Source organism: Triturus cristatus, chromosome 8 (genome assembly GCF_964204655.1).
Source record: "Triturus cristatus chromosome 8, aTriCri1.1, whole genome shotgun sequence".
In the NCBI taxonomy this organism is placed as follows: domain Eukaryota; kingdom Metazoa; phylum Chordata; class Amphibia; order Caudata; family Salamandridae; genus Triturus; species Triturus cristatus.
Genome location: NC_140591.1, coordinates 1366418670 through 1366431226, shown reverse-complemented (window position 1 = coordinate 1366431226; position 12557 = coordinate 1366418670).

The following is a 12557-nucleotide window of genomic DNA, read 5'->3' as shown; positions in this document are numbered from 1 at the left end:
TTGTATAGATTACGATAGGAGACCCACTATCCTGGCCAACTGCTGAAGGGAGATTCTGTCCTGCCTCTTGAAGTTTCTGAGTTCCTTCCGTATTTTGGAGACCATCGAAGTCAGCAGACTCTGGGATGCCATGACTGAGTCAATGAGAAATGCCAAAAAGGTCATCTGTTGGGCTGGTAGCAGTTTGGATTTCAGCTCGTTGATGACAAAACCCAACTCCTGGAGGAGCACAATAGTCCTGTTCAGATTGTATCTAAGTTGCAGTTGAGACTGGTCCATGAGAAGGAGGTCGTCCAGATAGATGATCATCCTTACCCCCCTCATGTGAAGGATCTCAACCACCTGTCTCAGGAGCTTTGTAAAGTACCATGGGGCTGATAAGAGACCAAAGGAGAGAGCCCGGAACTCATTAATCTGTCCCCTCCAAGTAAATTAGAGAAACCTCAGATGAGGTGAGTAAATGGGAACCAAGCTGTAGGCGTCCTTGAGGTCCACTCTGAACATCATGTCCCCTATTAGAAGGATGTCTCTTAGAAGATGGATAACTTCCATCTCGAATAGGCGGTACACAACCCACTTGTTGAATTCCTTCAGGTTTATGACTGGCCTGAAGCCCTTGTCTTTCTTCTCTACGAGGAATAAGTAGCTCAAGAACTAATTTGGGTATAGTACTGACCTGTAAATTGCGCCTTTTTCCAGAAGCTCCGTCACTTCTGAATCCATCAGATTCATCTCTTTGATTGAGAAGACCTGAGGCCTCTGGCGTACCCCCCTGAACTGGAGATACGTAGCACTCTGTGATTGCCCGAACCCGTTGAAGGACCCACAAGGCAGCGATACTCTTCTCCCAATTGTGAGCATACTTTAAAGTTTTCGAGGGTAAGAAAGGCTACTGCTTACCGGAATTACTTCCTGGCATGTTTGCACCTCCTTTGCCGGCTCAGTTTCCCTTTCCTTTGCCTGTGCTCCTGTTGGGTTAGGAGAGTCCCTGCCGTTGTTCTTCTTGAACTGGCCTCTAGAGGGGCCTTATTAGTACAACCATCCGGAGGAGTTGCCCTTGCCTTGCCCAGGGAATATCTTTTAATAGAGGATTGCACCTTGTCGGGGGCAGAAAAGAATGCTATAGTTTTACCTTGCTCCTTGATAAATGGTTCACCAAACAGATTACCCTGAGGTATGGCCTCTGAGGTTGCAAGCTCCTCAAGCTTGGGGTCTATCTTGATAAGGAGGGATCTCCTTCTTTCAGCTTCTAACGCGCACATCGCCTAGCAAGCAAGAAGCCCTCTGCACCCAACCTGCTAATATTTCGGTGGACATGGGAACACCTGACTGTTTGGATTGGTCTCTCATTTGAATTATTTGTGAGGGGTCCTACTCCACTCAGTATTCTGGTATGTCCTCCAGGATCGATCTATGCCGTTCTTAGAGTCCCTCATGTATTTTTCCAGGAAGGCGCACATTTTGGCGTCTATGTCCGGTGTAGCCGCCACCTTTCCCTTTAATGAAGGTCTGGGACACTCTGCCCTAAGTCTCACCCTGACTTCCTTCTCTAGAGGTTGACGGATTATACTGGCCCCGTAATCCGCTACCTTTTGGTCTGTGGTCCACTCGGAGGACCGGGAATGATAGACAGGCGGGATCAAACATATCTGAGTATCCGGTATCCCCGTCCAGGGAATCAGAGGCATTGGATCCCGGGCACCATGGTCTGCCCAAAACATGATCCTCATCGAAGGAGATAGCTCCTTTCGAATCACCCTCCCCTCTATCAACAACCCCACTATCCGGGTCTGAATTTGGAGCAACCACATTGCTATTTTTTTCCGGATCACCTTGCTCCCGGTAGGGCGCATATCTTAGCGAGTGTGCACTCTTACGGAAGGTCTCTCAGTCTATCGAAACCTTACAGGTGCCCAATGTCATGCTTAGAGGCCTTTTTTCCTTCCCGCTATGATTCTAATATTGCCTGCTCCTAATGATGCAGGGTTGCTGAAAACCCCCGGGATGCTCCGGGCCAATTGATCTACCTGCTCCTGCAGGGGGTCAGCGCTCTAGAGATAGCCTGAGAAAGCGATTTGTTCACCCCGGCCGGGAGGCGCTGGTGAGGCCACTCCTTTTCTGCCTCCTGAAAAGAGTAATTGTTGTGGTCTCTAAATTGATCCATGTCATTTGAGACTGAGAGCACAAAAACATATTCACACACCCAAACAGTGTACTGTGCAGCCCCCTCACAAATGCTCACTAACTTTATGAAACGGTTGCAATATGGGTAAATCACCACCAGGTGTGCTGCAGCTGTTTGGCTATACAGTCACATGGGGAAGCAACCACCGGAGCGGTGTCCTTTGCGAGGGTGGGGAGGAAAGCCCTGCAGGAATCCCAAAGGGAAATCCTCAACAGTGCTTCCCCAATGTGCACACGAGCACTAACAAGCTGCTCTGACTGGCATGACCCACCTGACCGGTCCTTAGCACGAAACAGTGCCCCGAGAGGGCCCGCTTGGTATCGTGGCGCGACCTCGGGCAGGAAGTCTAACGCGCATCAGGTATATTAACAGAATACCAAAATATCACGATTACAAAAGTCCTTAATCACACCAGGCAAGCAATACACAATAAGCAATTAAATGCCTCCAAAGATCAAAATACTTTATTCCATGGGGAGTTTTCACTTTTACTTCATGATACATCTGTTTTGTGGACTTCTACTAGTATTTTGGCTTCTTTTTAGGAGTGAGGCATTCTGAGTCAATACTTCAAATTATCTTTGATTTGTCAGCACATTGCTCGTGTTACTGTTTGACTAATGCTACATTTACTGGCTTTCTGACATCAATTAGTGAATATTCCACCATTTTTTGAACATCCTGGTAAACCATCCATACAGTGAAAAAAAAAACCTCTACGTGCCTTTGAAAACCATTTGGTTGCAATTGATGCTGTGGGCTTTGAACCTAAGGATGAGGCTGCTTTGCTTTTTAGGCATTATGGGGAAGCGGGTCAATTTTTTTTAAATAATTTTCTATTTCTGACAGCAGCATCTGTCCCTTTTGGTGGTTGAAATTAGTATTTTGTGGCTAGGGCCGGATAGAAGAACGCATTTTCTGGAAGAGCAAAATGTACTTGTGAAGGCTTTAAGACCGCTGGTGTCCACTTGTAACTTTGGGATTTCACTTAATGTTTATATTAGAGACCAGTTTATTACTGCTATTTTTCAAAGAAAATACAGGAAAGACTTAAGTTGCAGATATCCAACATATCTGATAGACATCTAGACGCAGATTCCTTAACTTAGAACATCCCCAGGTGTGAGACTGGATCTGGAAATTTTTTGCAGCAGCACCTCTGCGCGCTGGGGGACGGCGCCACACGACCCCGCCCTGACGTCGTCCATGTACGTGACGTCAGCGAGGTCATAAGTCCCTCCCGGCGCGCTGATGTCAGTTTCCTTCTTTTCCGCGTGCAACGCGGATCCGGAGTGAGCTCCTCTGGCCTGTTTTCAGGCCTCCTTTTCGACGCTTCCCGTTGGGAACAGTGTGCGATGCCTTCGGGCTTTAAATCTTGTCATTCCTGTTCGTGGCAAATGTCCGCGACGAACCCGCATCTTATTTGTATGTGGTGTCTGGGCGAGCACCATGACTCCACGGACTGTGAAGCCTGCCAATGTCTGAAACCGAAGTCTTGGCGGGAGCGCTGTATGAAGCTTCTCTCGGCACGGCTGTCCCGGTCGTAGTCGTCCTGCCCCCCCGGCCTCGTCATCGACTGCGGGTCCCTCTACTGTTGGATTCCGCCGCCGATCGCCCTCTAGGGTCCGGGGCCGCCGTTCTCCACTTGGTAAGTCGAGGCGCTTGTCGCCCAGGTCTTTGACCTCACCTTCTGTTGTCAGGGTCACTGGTTCCCGGAACTTTCCAGACGTGTACTCCCGGCAGTTGCCCCCCCCCCCCCCCTCTAGCCGCCTTTTCCGGGTGTGGGGGATGACTCGGGCCCAAATGGAGGCCTATGCTACGGCTTTGCAGGCCTCCCTTGGGTCTTCTCCCGTTCTTGGGGTGCCCTCGGGACCTCCGCTTCTTGTGGGGTCTCCGACGGACTCGCCGGCGGGTTCGCCCCCGGCACCAGCTCAGGCCTTGCCTCCCAGGAATGTCGGAGATGTGGTGTCGTTAGGGCGCGGCCCGGTTGGGTCGCCCTCTTCGACCCACGGCGCCTCTGCCGTGCATCAAAGGCCCGCGGGGCTCCCTGTTGCGCCGCAGGTGATTGCCGGTGCTCATAGCCCTGACTGGAGCACACCCGAGCCTTGAGCCGGGGTCGGTGCCGTCCCGGCGCCAGAGGCTCGCCTCCTCTGCTCCGCCTCCGCTCCTTTCTCCAGAATCGGAGCTTGTTCTGGATGAGGCGAAGCCGGTGCCAGGGCGGCGTCGGAAGATTGCCTCGCCGGCGCATTCTCCTTCAGAGGGGGAGCTTGTCATAGTTTTGGCGCCGGACGCATCTAGACGCCGGATGCTAACGAGTCGGCGTCTGACGAGGCACAATCGGCACCGACACGCGTCGTTTCAGTGCCGTGTCGACGCCGAGTTCTGGACTCTTCTATAGAGGCCTCTGGAGAGAGTTCGGTGCGGCCCTCCTGCCAGGTGTCACTGGGGCTGATGTTACCAGTGCCCCCCTTGGAACTTGTGTAGCCTCCTCAGGAGCTCCCAGATCCGGCAGACTTTTCGCCTCCCCAGGAGCCCCGTCAGGATCCTCACTCTTCCATCTGGCTTCCTTCCGTGGGCGCACCCTCAGTATCTTGGGAGGGTCAGCTTACAACCCTCCCACACTGAGGAGCTGTCTTCCCCTCCACGGAGGGCTACCGAGGCTAGTGCAGCTTTTTTGAGAGTGGTCTCTTTGGCCACTCGCATTTTAAATATGCAACCCCCCTCTACCCCTTTGTCTGTGGACCCCTTGCTTGAGGTCCTCTACTGTGGGTAGGGCAATATGGAGCCGCTTTTGCCTTTTGAGGCTCCCCTTTATGATGCCCTCTTGGGTACCTGGGTCTGCCCTGCTTCAGGTGACCCGGTGGCTTGCTCGGTTTTGCACCGCCACCGTCCAGCTCCACTTGAGTGTCTTTTTATGCACCCTGATGCGCAGGAGTTAGTGTTGCAGACAGCCTTTCCTTCTCTGCCCCCTCTAATGCTTCCTCCCTCTCAGGAGTCCAGGTGGCTTGAGTCTTGGGGTAGAAACGTCTTTGCATCCACTAGTGCTGCCCTACAGTCCTTAAATACAGTGTGTGTTTTGGCTCGGGCTACCTCTGCCCTGTGGGACTCTGCAGGGTCTTTGCATACTGCCGCCTCTGAAGGTGCTCGCGTGGATCTCCTTTGCCTCATCTGGGATGGCTGCGACCTTGCCGAATTCACAATCCGTTCAGCCTTAGATACTGCGGATTCTTTGGGAGGAGCCATGGCGAGTTCTGTTGCCTTAAGGCATCACGCTTGGTTGCGAGATAGCGTCTTCCCTGAAAATATCTGGGAACGGCTGGTTGACTTACCCTTTGATGGGGTTTTGCTCTTTGATGCTCATGCCGAGTCGGCAGTTCACCGGCTCCTGGCGGGCTTTCGTCCTCCCACTTAGCCCCTTTTAGGCCTGTCTTCTGTGGTTCTTTTACATTTTGCATCCTTTAGATGCGCTCTGTGTTTAACATGGGCAGTGAGCATTGCTTCTTCTTTTTTCTGTGGTCAAGGGTGCTTACCCTTTTATTGGTATGCCTTGGATGCATTTTTGCTTTCAGCTGCCTGTTTACCTTCTGTGGCCGTGTTCCACAGGTTGCTGTGTCCTTTGACTGTGGTATTCAGCCGGTGGCTCAGATTGGTAATTTCGTTACGGCTCGGAACTCAGTTCACGGGTTACGTTCGTTACTGTGTACTCTTGGCCTGGCTTCTTGCCCTAAGAGGTGTCCCCCGTTGTTTGGGGTATGCATACTCCATGTGGGGTACTTGTATGCTATTATATAGCCTTGCTATCTAACCTGGGCCTGGCGATCATGTGGACTCCATGCGTCGCTTGGTGGTCCGTTTAACGGTGTTCTATATTTTTCCCTGGTGCCATTTGCTTTCACCATGGTCATTCGCCTCCTTTGGAGGTTTCATCGTCTCCTCTTCCAAGACGGCTCCTACCTGCCCTTCCTGTTCTAGGTATGGTCTGGTATATACATGTTTTTGCTCCTGGCTCGTTCTGTCTCTACATAATTGTATGTTTATACATTTATGGCTACATGCCGGTTACCTTGGTATCCTCTTCCTACGTCACCACCTCTGGTCGTGGCCGCGAGGTCTGGATCCATCTCTGCATGTGTGTGTGTGGGGGGGGGGGCCTTTCTAAGTTGTTGCAAGTTGCCCATTGGTTCCTCCTTGCTTCCGTTTACAGGAGTGGTTTCCCACATTGACATGGGCTCCCTTTTAAGGTTTGACGCTGTACGTGTCTTTCTGGAGTGTTGGTCTTGGATTCTGGGACTTTTGCCACCATTCGTTAATTTGGTGTTTTTTGGCCTCTTCCTTCGGATATGCATCTTCTTATTATGGCCACGCCTGTGGAACAGTTCTTTTTTTTTTTTTATGCAGGTTTTTGTATAGCGTACAGCTACTCCAAAGAGTGTCCCGACGCTTTAGAATGCACACTAATCATAGAACACAACAACGAAAATAAACAGAAAGATAAGGAAGAGGAAACCTAATAGAACCTGAAACTAAGAAGTGAAAAGCCAGGTTTTAAGCCCCTTCCTAAAAGCCAACAAGTTTGGAGTGCTACGCAGGGCCACAGGCAATTTATTCCACAGCTGAGGCGCTAAACATTTGAAGGAGCGGCCGCCGATGCGAGCTCTCTTCGCGCGGGGCACTACAGCAAAAAACAAGGCTTCCGACCTGAGCGATCTGGCCGGACGGTAAAAAGACAACCTATCCTGGAGATATTTTGCTCCCGATCTGTACAAGGCTTTGTGTGCCAGGGTGAGGGATTTAAAAACTATCCGCTTCCGGACAGGAAGCCAATGGAGAGATTCCAAGAGGCCCGAAGCTCTGGCGCAACGAGGTAGTCCAAAAATAGCACGTGCTGCCGAATTCTGAACGACCTGTAGTCGTTGAAGCAGGTATTCAGGCAGGCCGAGATAGAGAACGTTGGAATAATCTATTCTTTTGATGGCAGTGGTCATTAATTCCTGTCTACAAGTCTATATTGTGGCTTGCTTCTCACTTGGCCTCATGCCGCCCGATCGGGCACTCTTCTGTTCCTGTGTGAGCCACTTTAAGGTCTCTATGGCAGTTTGCCGTCCAGGTATTCTACCTGCTTCAGCAGGTTGGGGTTTGGTGCTATTGCCCCTCATTACCCTTTTGGGGTTGGGTGTGTGCTTGGTGTGCTTCTGGTCCTGCTGGCTATTCCCCACGCATTGCTCCGGTTCTGGCTCTTGCCTTTGGGCTCTTGCCACCTGCTCCTTTGGCTTCCTTCTATAGACTAGTCTGTTCGGCGCTGGTTACATCTCTTCAGGTTCCCTTCAAGCTTGGGTCAATGCACTCGTTGTGCGCCCTTTAGCAGAGAGTGTTCCTTCTTCCTCTCTCTCTTTCCTTGCTCTGGTATGAGGCTCATGCCGTTCTACCTGTCATTTTTTTATACGGGTATGGTGTGGCGCCATTCTGGCATGTTTTCGGATATCTTCTGTCCTGTGGCTTCTGCTCTTCAAGCTACTGGTGTTGCTGTTGGGCTGTTCTGCCACAGCTTTCCCCCCTTATCCATCACTCTGTTGCCGGATCAGATGCTTGGTGCTTTCTGTTGTCCTGTCGCAGTTCCGCCTCCCTTTGGGGTAAGGCTGCGGTATCTATTCTAAGTTAAGGAATCTGCGGCTAAATGTCTCTATCAGATGTACGAGTTACTTACCTTCGGTAACGATGCATCTTGTAGAGACGTTGTCTTACTGCAGATTCCTTAACGCCCACCCAGCCTCCCCGTTCTGCGAGGACCTTGTCTAGTGGTGTTCTCCACTGGTTCTTCAGTTTCCATTAGCTTATATCTCAAGGAGGTATAGATTATTGCACTCACCTGGATGCTTTCATATACAGTTCACCTCTAGTGGGGGGGCTTAGTTTCTGTTATATTGTGCCTTTGATTCATGAGGAGATTCGTTTTCCTCTCCAGTTCCCTTCCCTTCTGTCTGCTCTGCTGCCTCGGGGTCCTGGTCTCCTCGTGGTCATCCTCTTTGAGGGTCGGTTGTGCTCTGTTTCCTACCTCTGTTTTTAGGGGGGAAAGGCCAGTCTTCTCATTCTTTCCTACAGTGGACTGTTAATCTTTCTGTGTTCCGTTCTTAGTGGATGGCACAGTTCCACATGGCACTATTAGTCTATTTCTGTCTGTTGAGATGTTCTTCCCTTGTTTCACTCGGAAAGGGGCCTCCACTTGGTTATCGGGGCTCTTTCTCACAGCTTCCACTTCTATTTGTAGGCAGTGCCTATTCTGCCTTTAAGATGGTGTTTTCCACCATCCTCCTTCTTTATTCACGGATTGTTCATCCCTCGCACACTGTTCCCATACTTTCACAGTTTTTGGTTGGTGGCTCCGCGTTGTGCTGCGGAAATATTTCTCCGAAGAAAACTGACGTCAGCACTCCGGGAGGGACTTGTATGACCTCGCTGACGTCACGTACGTGGACGACGTCAGGGCGGGGTCATGTGGCGCTGTCCCCCGGCACGCAGAGGTGCTGCTGCAAAAAAATTCCGGATCCAGTTTCACGCCTGGCGATGTTCTAAGTTAAAGAATCTGCGGCTAGACAACGTCTCTACCAGATACATCATTACCGAAGGTAAGTAACTCGTACTTCAGAAAGTTATAGGTGTGGCCAAAGACGTAGAACGTTCTAATGTCTCTTCAAGGCTGATGGGTGGGGAAACTTCTTCCATTTCAACTTAAAGTGAAAGTTCTTTAATTGAACCTGATGCTGTTAGTGCTGTGTCAGGCATTAGTCTTACAATCCAGGACCTAGAACAATCACTGAGCGGTATTACAGGGTGTGGCCCTAAAACTCATTTAATTAACCATCCCAACTGTCCAGCTCTAGGTAAATTCAATAAATGCAAAATGTTGGGTCACTTTCAAAGCCTATGTAAAAGTAGCAAACCACCTATTAAGGTCAACAGTATTGATGTGGTTAACTGTACCTATGATTTGTCCAAAGTAGTGATTACTGTTGATACACTTTTTGATTCTACTGTGAAAGCCAAAAAAAACTGGGATGCACACGACTTTGGGGGAATTCCTGGTGTGAAAGTCTAACAAGACAATGTTCACATTTTTGCCAACAACATACATGAGCATAATCCGATTTTGTGCAGAGTTCTCTCTCTATTTTAGGGACATTGTCATTACCCTTAAACAGGTCAAGTGTAAATTTTTGGCTCAATCACTGGATTATCTAGGCCATTATATGTGTTCTCAGGGTATTAAGCCAAAATATGTTTTAATTTAAGCTATCCAGGATGCTTCTGCTCCTAAGACAAAGATGCTCTGTATTCTTTATTGGGTTTGAGTGAATATTATTCATGCTTCATTCAAAGTTAATCTTTTGTTGTACAACCATTACCTAGTTTACTCCAGAAAGGTGAAAAGATTGTCTGCAGTGGTGTTGTTAATCGGGCTTTTCTTAAAGTTAATCATCTTATTATTTCAGCATCTGCACTATCTCCTTTGTTGTTGTGTAAAAAGTGTTTAACGGTGGATACCAGTTAGATTGGTCATGGGGCTGTGGTATCTTAGTTGGTATAAGACAAGTAACCGACTATTTCAGTTGCTGGTAGTGCTTTGAAACAACTGGAATTAAGTCACATCACGATTGAAAGGGAAGCCCAAGCTTTTTGTTGTCATTCTAGAAGTTCAGAACTTTAGGTGGGGCCACAAGCCTTTGTTTACATACTGTATGGTAATGAGTCGGAGGGTGTCTGGCAAACTTGTCAGGTTTGCGCCTCGCCTTCAAGAATACAATTTTACTGTGAAGTTTGACAAAAATCTTCAAGCAGACTGTTTATCTAGGCTCACACAAAAGGTGATGGGAGGAATGCTTGCAATAAGTCAAACCACTGGCGATTGCTCAGGGTAGCATCCCAACCCATCGTTCTTTTGCCCACCATGCCACCACAGTTTGGACCCAGCTATATGCAAATCGGTCTTGACCCTGCTCCAATGGGAATGGTCCAGCCCGAACTGCCAGGCTGCGTTCTCCCTGAGCCGGAACACAAGCAGCCAAAGACCAGCTGCACTTTGAGTGGGGCTCTTCAGTCGGGTGTAGCTTGGTTCCAATGGCACAGTGAGCACGGGACCCACATCTGGGAATACCCTTGCCACTTAGGACGGCACATCAAACTTGCACAGATCCTTCTCACAACCCTGTTATGCCTGCGAGGATAAGGATTTTTATTTACATTTATTCTCTTTTTTGTCATTGTTAAAAGGTGGAAGATGATGTAATGATAAGCTGTGTTATTTCTTTACTATGTTATGTTTAGTTAGGTTTACTTTTGTATTCTTTTTCGGGCACTTACCTGGACTGGGATTCCACGTACCAGTTCTGGTGTCTTCCTGGTGTTCGTATGACTTACCTTCAGACAGTTGTTACTGGACATCGCCAAGACTGGCGGCGCTGGTCTTGGGCCCCTTCTTCTTGGATCACCTAACCTATTTCTCTAACACTTATGAAGACGGTTCTTGCAACAAGGACATACACATGTAGATCTCACTCCTCATGAAGATCCTCCCACTGCTTTGCATGGGCCAAAGGCCTGAGCGGACAAGGTTCCTAGTACTGGCGCGCCTTTATGACTCTAACATCGTCTATTTTGGTCTTTCAAGAAACTGCTCGCCAGGCTCCCCAGACTTTAGATCTTGACAGCCAGAATGTGTCTCAATCCCCCCCAAAAGGATCACTTCCCACCAGCCCTTATACTTGCCACTGGATCCCAGCCAAGGTTCAGATTAATTTAAGGTTTTGTGCTGTGTTCAAAAAGATCACTGGGGCAAAGGGCCAGTGAACCTGCAGAACTAGGTCCACACCAGAGACCTGCAGTTTAGACCTGTCCACTGGATCAATCTATCAAAATGATGGAATCCAGTGGCGGATCCATTGGGGTGCAAGAACTGAGACTCCGGAAGAACCTTAATCATAACCTAATGGTGGAAACCAACCTCCTCAAGTTTTGGAAACTCTAAACTCTTTAGTCTTGCCTTTATCTAAAGTCAACGCGCAACGCCAGTCATGAAAAAATATCAGTCACAGTTACTCACTCTGTAATTGTTTGTTAAATTCCTCTTCCGGCAAAGAAGCTGTTTTTCTTACCTTTTACTAAAAAGAATGTGCAGAGCTAAGTACAACTCCTAAATATTGCCGGTGGTATAGTGCACTAATGGTGCTATCGTGCAAATGTGCGACTCTCCAGAAATTGGCTTGCGCATCCATATTGGTAACGTTGAAGTGGTGACCTAGAGAGATGCACCGAAGAGATGAGGACTCCTGCCCCGTGTTTGTTAGCAAGATTGTAGAAGTTGATGCACCCAAAGTCTCGTTATCTGTTACTGAAAGCACACTTTGGGTGCGCACCATCCATCAAAGTGGTGCCTGACCGTCCCAATACACCAACCAGCAGGTTGAGGGGAAACATTCATCCCCCTTTTTGAATATCTGTCTCAGAAAAGTTGGCTCCTGACGTTTGGCCCTTTTCATGGGAGGGTCCGTTCCAGCCACGCATTAGTTGTCGTGCATTGACCTTGTTGGGTCTCCATGCTCCATTAGCCAGCACGGATTAAAGCGTAAAATGCATTGTCGGCCATTAATGTTAAAATTGTGTTGACATCCACGGCCTGTGTTTAGAAAATGCACATTTGTGACAACTCCTGCAGCTTGATTCTCATGTCATATTAGCAATCAAATAATACTGCAAGGTTTTTTTTTTTTTTACAAAAGAAAGGAGGTGTTTATGACCTCACCACTAAGGGAGCCAGTCGGAATGTGAGCTGGGGACATGAGACACTTGTGTCCAAAGACAGTCTCCTCAAAATAGAGAACACAAAGAGCACATGGCCGAGGGTCATTGAAATCGTAAAGTAAATTGAATTACTCTCAGGAAAGGATTCTATTCATGGTATGTAGGCAGAAGCACAGCGTAGCAGTGTATATATCTAAAGTAAGTCACATGCTGTGCGTCAGTCTGCCATCTGGTGGTTGGCTCCGGAATTGTTTATTTTGGACCTTTTTCATCGAAATGGGTCGACCAGGGCGAAGTTAGTATGGTGCTAACGTTGTTTTTCCCCCAGAATGACCCCTGAGAAAACAACTTGTAAGCAATTTAGTGTAGGTTGCTCTGTAAAGGCTATTGATCTCTTCAGAAAGACATTGTTGACTGAGCAAGTTGAACAGCACCACAATTGTTGATTGTCCTGCAAGAATCGATCCAAACACTGAATAAGGCCTATTTGATTCCATGGCCTGGCAGAGGGCCATGTCTGACAGAAACACAAGCAATGGTTCAAATCAAAGGTCTGATGCCCACAATCTTTGCCAGTACC